Here is a 17,075-nt window from a genome sequence, read left to right on the forward strand (position 1 = left end):
AGTTTTTGTTTCGAGAACACACACTGCCTGGCAAAGGTCGTTATAATTTGCAAACAAGAGTCGTTGGACAAATAAAATAAAATTGTTTCTTTTCAATTTTTGAAATTGTGTTCTCTCCTCCGAGGAACTGTTTTGATCTTTGTTTTTCGAACCGCAATCCTGGTTCAGCTGTAAGGTCGCGGTGCAAAGACTTTGGAGTGCAAGCCGAAGACACTAGGTCGACGGTTCTGGTAGGTCTTAGGGCGTTCCCTGGACTGACAGACGCATTCCTTAGCATGGAACACCCAACCGCCGCGAACAGCACGGTTAGAGGATGGAGTTTTTCGAGATGGAGAGACCTGTTGAAAGAATGAACTTCAAGAGCAAAATATGTACAGTGATGAGCAGAAAATGTTTTTTAATATTATGTTTGTTGATGTTATTTAGTTTAATGATGTTTCTGATGGGATATATAATATTCTCTTTTCAAGTGACGTTTGTACCCACTACACAACCTATGCCTCTTCCTACTGTTTCTTCACATTTTTTTCACCCTCTGCCTGAACATGAGTCCATAAGGAGATTGGAATTTGTTAATAATTCCTTTGTTCAGTTTCTGCACCAACACCAGCTAGTAGTGAGTACGACTAACTGTTGGGTGTGTGGTCTTATGCCTCATACTACTGATAAAGGTATTCCTTACCTGGTCCTGCCTTTTAGTTATAATGGTTCTGTGTGGGCATACAGAACGATGTTTATCTATGCTCATGAAGTTTACCCCCTATGTTCTGTGAAGGATAGTCCAAAGAATAGTGCTCTAGTCAAGGGTATAGTCGATATGATTAAAGGAATTAGTTCCTATGAGACTATCCCGAGAGATGAGACACAAGCATATATTGGATGGAACGTTACTGGATATGGAGTTAGTCTGAGTGAGAACCAGCTAGCGAAAAGATCCTCTCCGATTTGGATTGTACCCCATCAGGGTCATTACTGTCTGCAAGGTAATGGCAAGAATCCAAGAGCTCAGTTAGGGAAGAGTATCTGTACTGAGACGTATGTTTTTGCGTCCCAGACTTCCCCATCGTTTCTAGCGGCTAAGGGTACCTATTTCATTTGCTATGATAGAGCGTACACATGGTTGCCCCTGATTTCTCTGGCACATGTTTTATTTCGTTCCTGTTGCCTCCTACGTATACAGCTGCGGCAGATTACCACAAGACGAGAGTTGTTAGAGGTGTCTTCAGTAAGGAAGTTACTGCAGGACAAGAATTGGGAGATTTCTTGAAGGGTTTTCTGCCGTTTTGGGGCCCTATGCCTAACAGCAGGAACATGCGACAGCTGACGAGAGGATTGAGTCCACCATAGTTGAAACTGCCGGTGCCCTTAGTAACTTGACTGCTGAGCTCCAGTCGGATCGCCTTATGACTCTTCAGAACAGAGTTGCGTTAGATGTTATACTTGCAGATAGAGGAGGGGTATGCAAATTGGTTCAATCGAGCTGCTGCGTTTTCATTCCAGACAGCGCTCCGACAGTTCTCCAAGCTATTTCCAGGTTACATAAGATCTCCAAGTCTGTACATGTGGACGAAGGAGATTGGTCGTTAATGGGATGGTTTTGGGGATTGTTATCCACCTGGGGATGGAAGATTCTGATGGTTATTTGGATGATCTTAGCTATTCTTTTCCTGTTCTGTCTTTGCGTACAGTGTGCTCCTGCTATATGTGGCCTTTATGCTACCTCGTGTGCAAGGAGACCTGTCCAGAGAGAGTTGCTAAGTAATAGGATGATGCTACAGCAACATCTTGATGACCTGATGAATATAGACCTGGATTCAGATTGACATGAGTTTGGGTTTATTGCCTATGTAAGGGCAAAAGGAGGGTCTGAGGTTCCGTGATTCTGAACCCATTCTATAAAGGTCGTCGTATCGTGACGATTTTGGTATCAGCGAACCGCAAATGATGAGTGCGGCATGTACGAGTGTTTTCGTCATGTTCGATTGATGGATACACTGTGTAATCAGGGATTTTGTTCCGAACCTTCGGGTTCCATTTTCTGTACGGCAGCCATTTTGTGGTTGCCCTCACATAGGCCGACGACTGCAGCCGAACGAGTCTTTGGGACAAGTACACCTTTAGCTGACTTCTGTGTGACCTGAATGAACTGACTCCATTGCCCGAAGCTGACCTTGTTGAGCCAGTTCCTTGTTAGGCAGCTGGTCAAGATATAGATCAAAGAGCAGGACATTGCTGAGTTTATGGTACACGCACACACCCTTCTATCTTGCTTCTCATCTGTTTCTGTTCCTTCTTTTATGGCCTATTTATGGTTTGGGTTGAGGTCCTCTTATTATGGGTTTCGTCCGGCCTGTCCGAACAAGAATGTTGGATTTTGCCTTGTCATTTATGGTAGGCTGGACAACTGAAAGTGGGCTTGTCGTTATGCGATACCTTTTGAAATGTCACTGTGTGATTGGACAGTTTGTAAGTAATTGATGCTAGCCAGGAATGTGATTTTTGGCGTAAAAGACGATGTCTCGCAATACGAAATTGTGCAGTCTCTGACGAACCACCCGTGTCGTGCTTCGTTGACCTCTGTTCCTGGTTACAGCCAATAAACTTGGTCTTTGACGTCACCGAGAAGTATCCCGTGTCTCTGTTTGCCAAAACAGGAGAACTCAAAGACTTCAGGCGTTTCCCCTGGCGCCGCTGGGTTCTAAAACCCGGTTCTTCAACGGTCTTCCGCCAATCATATTTAAACAGGATTCTATCTACTGGGTTAAAGTACTCTTCCCCCTTTATAATAACATACTAGAAAGTGAGAGAATTCCTGACTCCTGGAAAGGATCAATCATTTCTCCTATCCACAAAAAGGACGCCACGTCAGATCCAAATAACTATAGGCTCATCGCTTTAATTGACATTGAAGGCAAATTCTATGCAGGGCTCTTACTAAATGAACTTTGGGCTCAGGAAAAAAAACCTAATTCCCATCATTAAAATTGGTTTTCAGGAATGTCATGTGACTTCAACAAATATTCTCGCCCTTTCTCTTCTGTCTGACGCCTCCAAAAAATTCAATAAACCACTATTCGTCTGCTTTATCGATTACATGGCAGTTTTTGATAGTATCGACAGGGGGATACTTTGGGCCAAACTAGCGAGGTGGGGAATTTCTAAAAATCCTCTAAACCAGCTAATCCTGCTTCACTCTGAAACTTGGGTCCAGATTAAAATTGGAGCAGGGGTTACCCTGTCTAGAAAAAATCCTACTACCAAAGGGTTGAAGCAGGGTTGTGTCTTGGCCCCAACTTTGTTCAACCTCTTTGTTTCTGACCTTTCCAATGAGCTGGACAACTGCAACCATCATGCCCTGAACCTGGGGGGCTTAACTTTATCGAATCTCTTGTACGCAGATGACCTCCTACTAATCAGCCCTACTCCAATCGGCCTCCAGCATCTGATAAACATCACAAGTTCCTTCGCTGAAAAAAATGGGATGACCATAAATCTGGAAAAATCTAAAGTAATGGTACTAAACCAAGGTCCCAACAAGCCCTATCCACAAGGGTCAATGAACAATCGGCTGCTGGTCCCTACAGAGGAGTACAAGTATTTGGGAATCATATTTGAGAGAAATGTCTCATTTTCCAAACAGAAAGCATCCATCAAAGGCAGAGGGACTGAATTGGCAGTTGCTTTAAAAAACATCAAGCAAAAAATAACCGGCCCTAGCCTTCTCCCTTTGCTAGAAGTGCTTTGAGCTCGGCTCCTACCCACCATCACTTACGGAAGTGAAGCAATAAGAGGAAGAGATGAGGTCACCCTGGATATAGTGGTTGCTAAGGCCCTAAGAATAATATTCAATCTTCCGCAATTTACCTCACCAGCGCAAATAAGATTAGAATTTGGACTGCTAAAGCAGGAAGTCTCACGGAAAGGGGCCTACGCCAAATGCTGGTTCAAAATAAAGGGGGCCGAGCTGGGCACATTGAATTCATACCTGTGGTTGGAAATCTCAAAGAGAAATGATAGCCTAGCGGTGAGTTACCTTCATTCAGCAATCAAGCTGCTAGCTTTACAGGACCTATGGGAATCTTGCTTATCCCAGAAAAGCTTCAAGGTCCTGGTAAACAAATCAGTAAAGATGGTATCTCTCGCAGAAGATAAAGCTGCCCTTAGCAGGAGGGCCCACGGCTGGTTCGTAATCCAGAGCTACATGTCAACAAAGCCCCAACTATACTTAGGAACAGGTTTTGCAAGAACAACAAAAGAACGGTTCCTTCATCTAAGGCTGGGAATCTTACCAGCAAAGCCCCACCTTCCTCCATGGAAACGTACAATCTCCTCTAATTGCGCAGACTGTGTGGAGATCGAAACGAAGACATAATACATCTACTATGCATCTGCAATGGCTTGAGAGCGGAAAGGAGAAAGTTTCTAAAACAGCCCCTGATTGCAAGTCAGGTTCAGTCTTGTAGGGAGGCGGTAAAGGCATGTTTCGAGGGCAGTAACATCCGCCTGTCTTGCAGCCTTGTTCGGTTTATGAGGGAAGCAAACGCAAAGTTAAGTCTGGAAGACCCACAAGTTATCGGTCTTTATGCTATGCCAGCGGGCTTATGAGTCAAGTACAACAACCATCTTTATTAGTGCTCTGATTAAGACCTATGAATACTTCCTTGGTTGCCAAGCTGCCAGCAGTCAGCTCGGGCTGGCTTCGAGCTCATCGACTTTGTATTCTCCACAAACATCATTTCATGGGGTGCATCCATCCACGAGAACAAGCCTTATGCTGATCTATCTTTTTAACCATGAAGAACTATCTTACCTACAAGTTTTTATTCCTTTGTAATTTTATTGAATTACTAAATATTTGTAATCTTTTAGCATCTTTTAAAGGTGAAGCTGTATCTTGTGAATTAATGTTTTACTTGTTTGCAAAGGTTTTAATTAATCATGCAATAAAGTCATTTTCCTATCTCTCTATATATATTTATATATACATACATATACATTTTTAGAGCAACTGTTGTAATGGACACACATTTACACTTTTAAAACTACTTTTATAGCTACAGAACAAAGGTCAACTTCAGGTCAAGGCCCCTCACCAAATTCAATATTAGTATTAAATAGCATATCACACTCTGAATATTTATATATGTACTGCGTGTGTGTAAACTTGTCTGCGGCTGTGTGTGAAAATTTCAATGCATCTGTATTGAATATGTACAAGACCATTTTAATTGTTTGAAATGCCTGTACTTTTATGTGTAATGACTAATTCCCAAAGATAATTTGTCATTTTTCCTCTATGGCTATTTCTTTTATCAGGGTTTTTTTTGTCAAGACTCAGGAATTTAGATTGAACATCATTGCATTTGTTTCCTAGTTTATTACTAAAAGCTACATAACGCAGCATTTTATTAAATGCATTGTGTTTCCCTGGGGACAAAGTTACATTTGCTTAAATGTCACAGCAATAAAGCACGCTGTGCAATATCTGAAACATTTTCTTAAAGTGATGACTATTCAGCACTTATAAAATGGCATTGTTGATTCAGATTCTGTAAGATTCTAGCATTATCAGAGAACACATGTAAACCAGAAGATATTAAAGTACATAATCTCAGACAATGTTCAAACCAAATATATTAAAAGATCAGAAAACATTGGTGACCCAGTTGCAGCCATCGTGATTGATTAACTTCTTCTGTTCTGGAGGATTATCGAGCCAAATTTGAATTAAGAGAACAAATTGAAATTGTGTAAAGCATGCAAGAATCTTCAGGGTTGGATTAGTTAAGCTGAAGAATGGTAAAACTTGCATTTGTTTACATTGTGTTATAGTGAGTAAACAGTGTTTCCAGATTCCATATTTTGTATAGTCTGCCTCTCGAATATTGAGATAGATATGTGTGGAGTTCTGTGCTCTGACTGCAGAGCCTCTGCAGTAGTAAGATTACTATCAGCTCAAAGTTTGTGGGTGGCAAAAAAATACTAACCTTACACAAAAGTGTAAGCTTACCTTTGTGAATCCATCCCTCAGTTACCACAAAAGTGTAAGTCACTACAAAAGTGCAGTTTGTGAATACTGAAAATTAGTAATCTTACTCAAAAGTGTAAACGTACTCAGAAGTGTGTGTTACATTTATAATCTCTAAAAAATATGTCATACTGCTTTTATTTACCCTTTACCGAAAGGAGTGTGTTCTGGAAAGTTCACAAATCTTCAAGAAATCATCAAAGTATCAAAATATGTAGAAGTTAAAGGTGTTAGATTGACTTCTCAAAATATGATTTCCTTTAAAAAGTACTATAAGCATGCAGAGGGGCTGACAGGGCTATTAGTAGGATTTTTAAAGTTATTATATATTCTATTGTGATAGTTTTAGCCTGAACATAAAAAGGTAATCCCAAATTTCACAGGTGTTTTTATAAAACATGATTCTTCTTTTATTTTCTATGTCCATTCTATTCCATGCAGTATGGAGCAGGCCTTGTCTTCTTCAAAAATCAATCCATTAGCATACACCTTGTAGGACAAAGGATAAGAGTTCAAATTAAACAGATCGAACTAAAGAGAATCATTTTCAAGATTGTTCCCCCTTTGTTGTATTGGAACCTGTTGAGTAAATTTCCCTAAATAATTTAATTCTTCTTTTATATAGATTAGAAATGCCTACATTGAGTAGTCTTTTCAGTATATCAAATGCAACAATGTTACAGACTTACTCTAGTTATACTTCACGATTTGCTGACTGTTCAGTACACACCATTTTCCATTGCCTTCCTTTTTACTTCTTTCCCTCTTCCCCTCTTTCTTTTCCTCTCTTTTAGCTTTCATCAGGGAACCTGCCTGCTCAGCAAACCATTCTTTGGCTGTAGTCTCATCTGGTATTGTTTTCCCCTTGTGGCAGGCGAGGGACCCACCAGTCTTCCTCTTATTCATGATTATCCAGTTGTCCCACAGGTTGCAAGTCTTAGTTGTCGTTTTCTGTTTGGCATCCTCACTGCTGTGGCTCTGGTGAACCATTTCTCTGCTGGGCTTACTGCTTCAGCTTCTTCCTAGATCTGGCATCTTCCCCCACTTTCAGCATCTTTAACCCTTTCGCTGCGGCGGCAATTCCGCCGCAGCGCTAAGGGGGTGGGGCGGCCGCGCGGCGCTCCGACTCTTGTGACGGAACCGCTCCGTCATGGCCCTCGGGTGGGCTGTGCTTGTGACGGAGCGGTTCCATCATGGTCCCGCCCGTTCTTTAGAACGTCAGCGCAGGCGTGAAATCAGCGCTGCGTAGGTGCAGCGAGCGGGCCATGACGGAACCGCTCCGTCACCCGCACAGCCCACCCGAGGGCCATGCCGGAGCGGTTCCGTCATAAGTGTGGGAGGGGTTAATGAAGTGACTCTGGCTTCCTATTTCCTCTTTTGCCGTCACCTTGCCTCTGTCACAAATTAAATGTATTTTTAAAGTGCTCATTTTCTCCTCCTTGTACTTGACTTTTGAGTCATTCGAGTTACTGGCCTCTTCCAGTTTCAAACCCAGGGAATATTGACAGACTGTCATAGTTTTTGCATCGCTTTCTTGAAGGAAAGGAAAACACACTGTTTCACATTCCCTTTCTAGGATTTTGCTGGTTAGGCAAAAGAGCAGATGGAAAACGGTACAGGAAATCATTATTTTGAAACTGACAATCTTTAAAGAGGACTTTGAAGCAGTAGGTTTGGTAGTGCTACATGTTTTGCTCTTCTTAGCAAAATACAGCCGGAGAGTAGGTTTCCCAGGCCTACTGGTGAAAGAACAGATTCAAATGCAACTTACCAACTAGAAACAGGAAGGCTGATTAACTGTAGCACACAAACCAACCAAGCAATACATGAGATGTATGCTCTGAGTAACCATACGTTCTGAGATACGTACAGGAACTTAGTGAGTTTCAAATCTCTTTTTAACATGAATAGACACAGTCAAGCATACATTAGCAATATGTTTTTTAAAAATTTGAATTAGAACCAATGTCCTACCCCACCACATAAATGGGTATAGTTGTAATTATAAAAATTTGAGCAAAACAGTGACAATGTAAATTTTTATTCGACAAAAAATAAAAAGTAATTGCAACATTGTAATAGTTTTTCAGAAATTACCTGCATGTAAAGATGAGTCAGTTTCTGTTTTGCATCCTCTCTCCTCCTGCATCTAGCTAATCTGTCCTATCACCTAAAGGCCCTGTAGGAGTTTCTAAGGTGGCCTCTTACACACTTCATACAGAATAACAGACTTATTGTTCTGTATTAAGAAGGTTGTTGTCTTTCTCTGCACTCAGTATCTTTGATGTCCCGCAAGCTGATAAGGCTGGGTTGGCTTCGAGGTGCCTACCTGCGGCCCTTCACAACGGGTGTATACAGCTTATGCTTGCTTAATCTCAGTCTCCAAGGAAGTTGAAGATTATTCTCTGCCTTGTGCTTTTCTGTCCCAGTCTAGATACCCTTTTCAATTTATTTTGGAAAAGTCAGCCTTCACATTGTATAATTTCAAACGTAGGAGTTAACATATTCATCTTGCTGCATCTTCATTTAATTCTTTAAAACTTAATAAACCACGTGACTACATAAATGTGACTAATTGATACACTATCAAACAAGAATAAAGCAATGTTATGTATTATACATGTTAAAACAACATGAAATACTGTAAATATTTATAAACGAGAAATGAATTAACACATAAAATTCAATGGGCATACATATGCAGAAAATTAGATTATGACAGCAGGGAGTTCTCATCAAGGTGGAACACATTTATTGGCCCCAGCTCAATTGGCATTCTTCCCACTCATTTAAAAAAAGTAAGAAATGTGATTTGGCTATCACCTATCCCAGAACATTCATATTCAGAAAATCTGTGTGATCTGTTTTGTGCTATAAGGTACACTAAGGAAAAATCTTCCTTTCCTCTCTTAGAACAGATGAGTGTCGCTACTCCAGACCACTGTGTTATCTTATCACACCTTTACTATATATTAGTCATTATGTTGGCCTACCTGCTACTGTATGCTTTGTTGCAAAGAATCTAAAATATGGAATTTCATTTGTTGGTCAGCCTCTGGCAGTTTGACCAGGTATCAGAGACTCACTGTAATCTACACTGGCAGCTATACAAGAGTAGAATATATTTTGACCATTTGTACCCTCTACCAGTGTCCTGGGTCATACGACTGTGAAAGGTTCTGCTGCTGGGGTTTTTTGTATTGCTTCTATACAGTAACACAAAGGGGTTTTAGGTGTATTGGCTAGATGGACATTTCTGGCTAGCTGACTAGGAGGGTGTGAACCCATATCCACTTACACTTCAAAGGGCCATGCCTCCTACACACAGAAAGGAATCTGGCACCAGACCTGCCCAGTCTTTTGTCACCCCATACAGTTTGGAGCCTCGACAGGGGATATGGAAGAGCTTTCCAGAACCACATGTGGGTGTCAGACACTCCAGGACCTGTGGAAGTTACAGAAGGCGAACTATCTATCCGCATTGCTTTTCACCATAATGATGACTGTCCCCAATGCTCAGCCTTCCTCTCACAACCACCTCCACATCAAATAAAACAACTCATGCTGGACTTAGAAGGTAACCTTTAAGCGGGTCCAACGTGGTGCCTGTGTCCAACTTGCACCCCATCTCGATCTGCCTGAGATTTAGCTCGACCAGATGATCGCAAGTGGTGTTATGTTCATTTAGGTGCTATTTAAAATAAGAATTTTAAACTGAATATCTCTGGTTCTACTGACTGGATTTGTAATTCTGGTTTCATTTTTTACGTTATTACTGTTTGTGTGCTGCATAAACACTTTACACATTGCCGCTAAGTTAAGCTTGACTGCTTTGTGCTAAGCTACCAGAGGGTTAGGCTCAGGTTAATTTAGTTTAACTGGTACATTCACGGTCTGGTGCAAAAACTTGAGGATGATGAAATCATGACATTTTGGAGTAATTTTGAGATCCTCATCTTTCAGGAAACCTGAGCTCAAAAAACTCTCCCTCTTACCGGCTTTATAGAATATGAGAAGCCAGCCACTAGAATTTCCAGCCACGGATGCCCTACAGGTGGTCTAAAGATTTATATATCATTCTTTATGCACTGCATGTCAGAGGAGACCCCCTAAAAGAATCCTGGGTGCAAGCAATGATCTTCAGCACATCCTATAATAATGAGAAGCACTGCCTCCTGATCATAAATGTCTACATAAATTCCAGTAGACCAGAAAAGACAGGTAAACTGAACAGACTGGTTACAGTAATATCTGAGCACAAGATACAATTCCCACTGGTTAACATGCTGCTAACCAACAATTTCTACACAAATTTGTTTGGGGCCTGATATAACCTATAACATTCCATCACAAAGCATGCCTGTGAAAACGCACTGGAGCAAACTGGCTGAATCCTTCTTGTCAAACTGTGAAGTTATGGGTCGCAGACTCCTTAATGGTCAACTGACAGGAGACATGCCACCACGCTGCATGAGTGCAACTGAAAAGTCCACCCGTTACATTGACTTTACTCTATGTTTATCTACATTATTTAAGTATAGAATTAACTTTTCCCTTGGGTGCCTCTTTCATAGTGACCACAGAAATTTTTTCTTGCTATCCATACTTAGAAGCTGGAGATTGCTCCCCCTACCCACGCGGGCATGTACATGGAAAATCTTGTAAGGTTAAAATGGAATAATGAGATCACCTCCGAGGTGAACACTTGGATTAGAACACAATATTTTGCAATCGCCTCTTGCCTCATCTCCCTTGTCAGAAAATGGACACTTTTAATTTTTTCAAAATACATGCAATACTTGAATAGCGTCCACTGAGCCCACTGTGAGAAGTAAATTAGCTTAGATTCAGTAGGCTCTGAAGAGCGAAGTGAATGGTACATACACTACCTTCTACCGCATCCTTCCTATTCAACTGGGAAATGTTATCTAAAATAGTCCAGGGCTAACTTTAGGAATTCAATCTGGCTGTCTAAAATGAAAAAGAACTACTACATCTGGGCCTGATTTTTATTTGTGAGCAAGAAAAATATTTCATAACAATTCTGTTCTATAGTCAACCAAATGATAACGGGAGGATAGAAAAGCACCAATGAAACCATTCCTGAAACTGCCTTGGTTTCATTTGGGTTATCACACTTTTCTATTGACAAATAAACCTGTGACGTTGCTTCTTCCTCAGTCTCAGGTCACCGTGCCACCCCAAAAGCCCTAACGATTCCTGTAATTAGTCTGCAAGAGAAACATTTAGGGAATAACATCTTAAATAACTGCAAAACGTCAGTGGCATACTTTTGCAGACCCAAACTGAAGAGAATATGGAGAGCCAGGGCTCCAGTCCCAAATGGACTTCAACAGCCCTATTACATCTGAAACCTCATTTCGGGTTATGGCATTATCACCACTTGCAGGATCCTGTCTGGCAACAAACTGCATTTCAGACTCCTTGAGAGGATCAATTATTCAGCCAATGTTTGTAGTGGGTTCAAAATTGGAACCTTGGATCTACCACCTCATAGCGCTTATTGACAACTTCTTTAAACTCATCACCAGTTTCCTGCTTGATGACATAAACGCCTGGGCTGAGGAAGGTTAGATCATTCCCAGAAATGAGAGTGGTTTCAGGGACAACTGTGGCACCACAACAACCCTGATGGCGCTGGCCTCCATGCACGACAAATCTCTGAAGAGCAGATCTAATCTCCTGTTTCATAGATTTAAAGCTGCTTTTGACAGCATCCCCAGAGCTTCCATGTGTCACAAACTGGGGAACTGGGGCCTCCAACCCCACTTACCGAGTTTAATAGAGCAGCTCTACTCAAACACCTGGGTTCAGGTCAAAATAGGGGACAGAACACACATTTCAAGAAAGGCCCAAATGAACCTAGGGTTGAAACAAGGCTGTGTACTCACCCGTCTGCTCTTCAATATTTATTTTGTAAACCTGTCAGAAGACCGAGATAAAGTCAACTGCCAGCCTCCCAAATTAAGAGGCCAATGTATGACACACCTGCTCTACGCAGACAACCTCGTGCTGTTACGCCAAAGAAAAATTGACCTTCAGAGTCCACTTTCCACTCAACATTTGTACACAATCAGGGATAGCCTTGAAATGAACCGTATACAAACTTGAGAGTTTTCTTTGGAAGGAAAACAGCAGGATGTGGCAGGTGGCACCACAATAGGAAATGGCCTCAGAATGGCGCCGAGTATAAATATCCATAAATTTACCTGGAAAGTCAAGGCTCGTATAAATCTCACCTGCTCTCAAAAAACTAAGGGCACCAGCCTCATGCTCACCCTGACTACTGCCCAGTAGCTTTGGGACCAAGCCTGGGCCCTTTACTTAAGGTGCTGAAAGCAAAAGTCTTTCCCACATTGTCAAATGGTAGTTTAATCACTCTGGGCTTGGAGCCTAGGCTGCTGGACAAAGTTATCTATAAAACTGCTCTTCGGCTACTAAAGAGAGCTTCACCAGCACAAATGAGACTTGAGTTCATCATAATATAGTTGCCCTGGGCCAGAAGCTGTGCATTTCTAAATTTCTGTCCCAGACTTTGACTTGCTCCACAACACGCTATAAATGCTGAACTCGTGGGGAGCTAGGGATACTCGTTTAATCACCATTTCCAGGACAAATTAAAATAACTTTTACTCACAGAGGCTTGAGGAAAATTCTGCCTTAGTAGACATTTAAAAACAATATGCCCAGTTCTGCAAAAACATTGTCAAGACTAGAAGACACAGCTGCACTGAGCAAACACACACATGCATGGGCAGTAATTAATTGTTATACACTCCGTAACAAGCCGAATCACATCAAATGCACTTACCTGCTAGAACTAAAAGTCAGATTTGCAGAACTCTGGCTGGGGGAGTGGAATTTGCGGACTTACCTGCTGAAGCGGCAAAACACTGCAACTCAAGGAACAATGTGTCGCTTTTGCGGCCTAAGCAAGGAAACCATCTCTCACATTCTCTGCATCTGCCCCTCCTTGTTAAGGCTAAGAAAATATCTTTTTCGCAGAAAGTATGTTTGCCTGGAAGTTTGAACCTGCAGTGAGGCTCTAATCGCCTACCTGAACCCAGAGAGCACCAAATTAAATATTAAAATGTTTACATTTCTTCAGCTGGCTTTAGCGAAATTTAGATCCACAAACACCTCTTTTATTGCAGAACTTGGGGCCTGATGTAGGTCACCAAATACCGGTCGGTAACGGCCGAATTCAGCCATTACAGACCGGTATTTGGTGCTTGAGATGTAGGGGCCATTATTTTACAGAATCGGTAAATTTACTGAATCGGTAAAGTTACCGATTCTGTAAAATACCGATTCGGTAAATCCCAGATGTAGGTAGCACTGCTTACAGTGCTACAGGCCTTCAGAATTCGGTATTTTATCACCCAATACAATTGGGTGGTAAAATACAGAATTCTGTGCATGTACACCTGTGCCATGTGACACACAGACATGCCCTTAGGGCATGTATGTCTGCCACATGGCACACAAGCCTGGAATTGGGGTGCTACAGGGTGTCAAAGTGACACCCCGTTCACCCTTGCAGGATTCGGTATTTACCGATTCGGTAAATACCGAATCGGTATTTCCCAATGATTCCTATGGGCTTCAGGGACCAAAGGAATCAATAGGAAATACCGTTACGGTATTTACCGAATTGGTAAATACCGAATCTGTAAGATTCGGTAATTCTAAAATAAGAATTACCTACATCTGCCCCCTTCCTATTTACCTACTCTTAAATACCGAATCGGTATGATTCGGTATTTAAGAGTAGGTAAATAGTAATTACCTACATCGGGCCCTAGGTCCACAAATCCACCCGCCTTATTAAAAAGCCACATTGAAAATTTGAAGCAATACAGGGATAATTCATTGCTCCAATGCAATTAGCACTATCTACTGTCCGAGTCCACCAGAGGAAGGTCATGAATAGGATTGCTGCCCCATTGCGACCAAACCTGGAACACTCGCAGCAATCTGAGGATTATTTGTGGCACCTTCATATTTGCACCTTTTATGTCGACTCCGTCTATGAAAATGATTGTTTGATGATTGCTCAGAACCAGCACCATTAGTAACTAGGGATTAACTGTTTTTACATACTCACACAATAATGCACTTGACAATTTTTATAGGACGAGTAAGCAAGAGGGATGGTTCTAATATAGGGGCAGATTTACAAGGAACTGACGCATCTGCATTGATGTGTCAGTTTCCTAGGGTCAGCGCCGAATGTCCTTGCGCCACCATGGATGCGCTGTATTTACAATACAGTACTCCAGTGCGCAAGGATTAACAGATGTGTCAGAAATTCTGACGCATCTGTCTGCGCAAAATTGATGCACTGCTGTAGTTGCACATTAAAATGAAGCAACTCCAGCACTGCGCCACATGAGATGGGTGAGTCCAATTCAAAAAGCCCTGCTTCATTCCTCCATTATACCTGGTGCAGGTATAATGTGACGCAGGGCTTTACAACGTGACACATCTTCCTAGATGCGTCACGTTGTAAATTAACAGCATTTTTTACGCCACTGCTGCGTCACAAAAAGTGTTGAAAGGCGCTTGGAAATCTGCCTCATTATTGCTCCATTGCTATTATGATAGCTTAACTTCGGAAGCTACCTCAGGATAACTTGTGCTATGCACCTGCCATGTCGGCCAAGGCCATGAAAATAACTGCTTAATGACTGCTCAGCGCCGACACATGTAGCAACTTCAGACCTTTTCCCGCTATATCCAAAAAAAAACTGCCATGGAAGGCACTTAGGCTAATTACAACAGCCCGGTTGAAGCTACAAAACTCCTCCACACTTTTGTCCTTTTTTTGCTCTAATCGGCACTTTGTTTCACTTTCTCATCTACTCAGATGCTATTCATCTGTTTTATATATTCACCTCTCCAAAGAACTTGGCACCTTCTACCGCACGTCACTAAGAGGACTGCTATGAATGTTATTGCTGCACCGCTATTACCATACCGCAAATTGCTGCAATCTTGGGAGAACTTGTGCTGAATTTTATCTGCACCTTTCATGTAGGCTTTGGCCTTGAAAATGACTGCCTGATGACCACTCACAGACCACACCCATAGCAACTTCGGATCAATTGCCTCCCTTCTATATATAAATATGAATGCTTTGTGGGTCATCTAAGCCATTCATAACAACTTTGTACAGGTCCAAAAAATGCTTCTGCACCTTGCACTTATCCTGCATCCTTGGCACTTTGCTTTATACTCCCTTATACACTCTGGGGCAGATTTACAAGCCCCTTGCGCGACTTTCTGTGTAATTTTTAACATGGGAAAAGTGATGCAAAAGTGGCGCAAGGGGCTTGTAAATCTACCCCTCTGATGCTAAGTATCTCTTTTATAAGGAGCGCTCCTCTCGCTTTGTAGCTAAGCCTCTGTGTACACATTTTCGCTTGTTTTGTATTCTTACATGCTTAATGTCTGAAACGAATCCTCCTGGGAGTCCAGCGTTTTTCTCGCTTATTTTTGTGCATTTCAATGGAGATTAAGGCCAGTTCAAAACCAATGTTTAAATATATGACATGAGACTCTCACCTCTAAGGGTTTTAATTAACTGTCCAATACAATTTTACCTACCTAGCTTAATATAGTGACTTTTTGTGGTTGACCATGACAAGGATTGTGGTTGTTGCCTGAGTGGATTTTCCACCCCCTCAACCAATAAAATAGTTATACATCTAAAAATAAAGTGGGAATGTTTCCCAGTATCTTATATATGTTCTGTGTCTTTTTTCAAATTACCCATTGGGGAAATTTGATCGAAAGATCTCTAAGAAACGGTATTTAACTTTACGGACTTGGAGAAGTAACCATTTCTTCTGGGATAGGGCCTTCCTAAAGTTTCAGTAAGCTTATATGATATGGTGGCTTTCTTTAAATTTCTTTTTTATTGTTTTTCTTTTAGGTTTCCTAAGCACTATTGCCACCCAAATCAATGGCCTCTGAGAGCTCATTTTATTGCAAATCAGTGATTGGGATGCATCATGTACAGAAATGAGACCCACAGAAGCCATCTACAATGATGTGTGTATTATAGTCCTGCTGGAGCGGGTTTGTTTCAATTAAAGTTTCAGTTTAGCATCAAACGAAATTGCACCACTATTAGCAAATTGGCCCGCCACGAACTCTCAATCAACTCCGACTCAGAAATACGTGATAAAGCAGGTTCTGCAACCTAGGCCTGTGGTAAGTGATTGACAGGTCACAGGTTGGCTAGCTTGTAACCGGCAGACAAATATGCGTATAGGGAACGAATGTCTATCCCCTAGATAAGCGCAGCAGCACTACGATGGTCCAGGGAAATTGGCCCCAATAAAGCACACTTTACCAGAACAGTGTGTGCATTCCCAAAACACAATGAAGGAGATAGGAACATTCAGGACACAGCACACACACTACATACTGTGTTCATGTGCCCTTCATGCTGGACATCTGGACACATTACAATATGACTAGGGGGTGTTAGTAGTGGGGTCTTAGACCTCCAGGTATGATGACAAGGTGGAAGCCACAGGGTTTGCTTAAGTAGCCTAAGAAACAATGTGTAGTGAGTTTGAAGGCAAGTTCTGACCAAAAAGAACTGTGTATAGATCGGAACACAGGAGGTAACCTAGATGGGAATTGGAGGAAAGGTGTAAACCAAGGAGAGAAAGAGAGAGCAAACTTGTGCCATAGAAGCTCAGTCAGAAACAAGAGCCGCTCACCTTCCTCCTCCTGAGGAGAGCAGGGATAGGCACAGAGCACCATTTGAGGAAGAGTCTGACACAGAACTAGAGAAGAGGCTTCATCTGGGACCAGAGACTTGCTAGATCGTCAGCGTAAGATAGGGGCTGACCAGGAAATCAAAGACCAAAGTAGAAGTGAAGTGATGTGTTGCTGTTTGATACGATAAACAGAGACTTCTTGCCACCCCACTACTCAACTTTTGAAAAGTGCTTGCACAGAAAGAGAAGCGCTCTATGGGGTGTGGTCTGCTGAGGCAGAAGGTGCTGAA

The sequence above is a fragment of the Lissotriton vulgaris genome, chromosome 8 (assembly GCF_964263255.1).
Source record: "Lissotriton vulgaris chromosome 8, aLisVul1.2, whole genome shotgun sequence".
NCBI lineage: Eukaryota > Metazoa > Chordata > Amphibia > Caudata > Salamandridae > Lissotriton > Lissotriton vulgaris.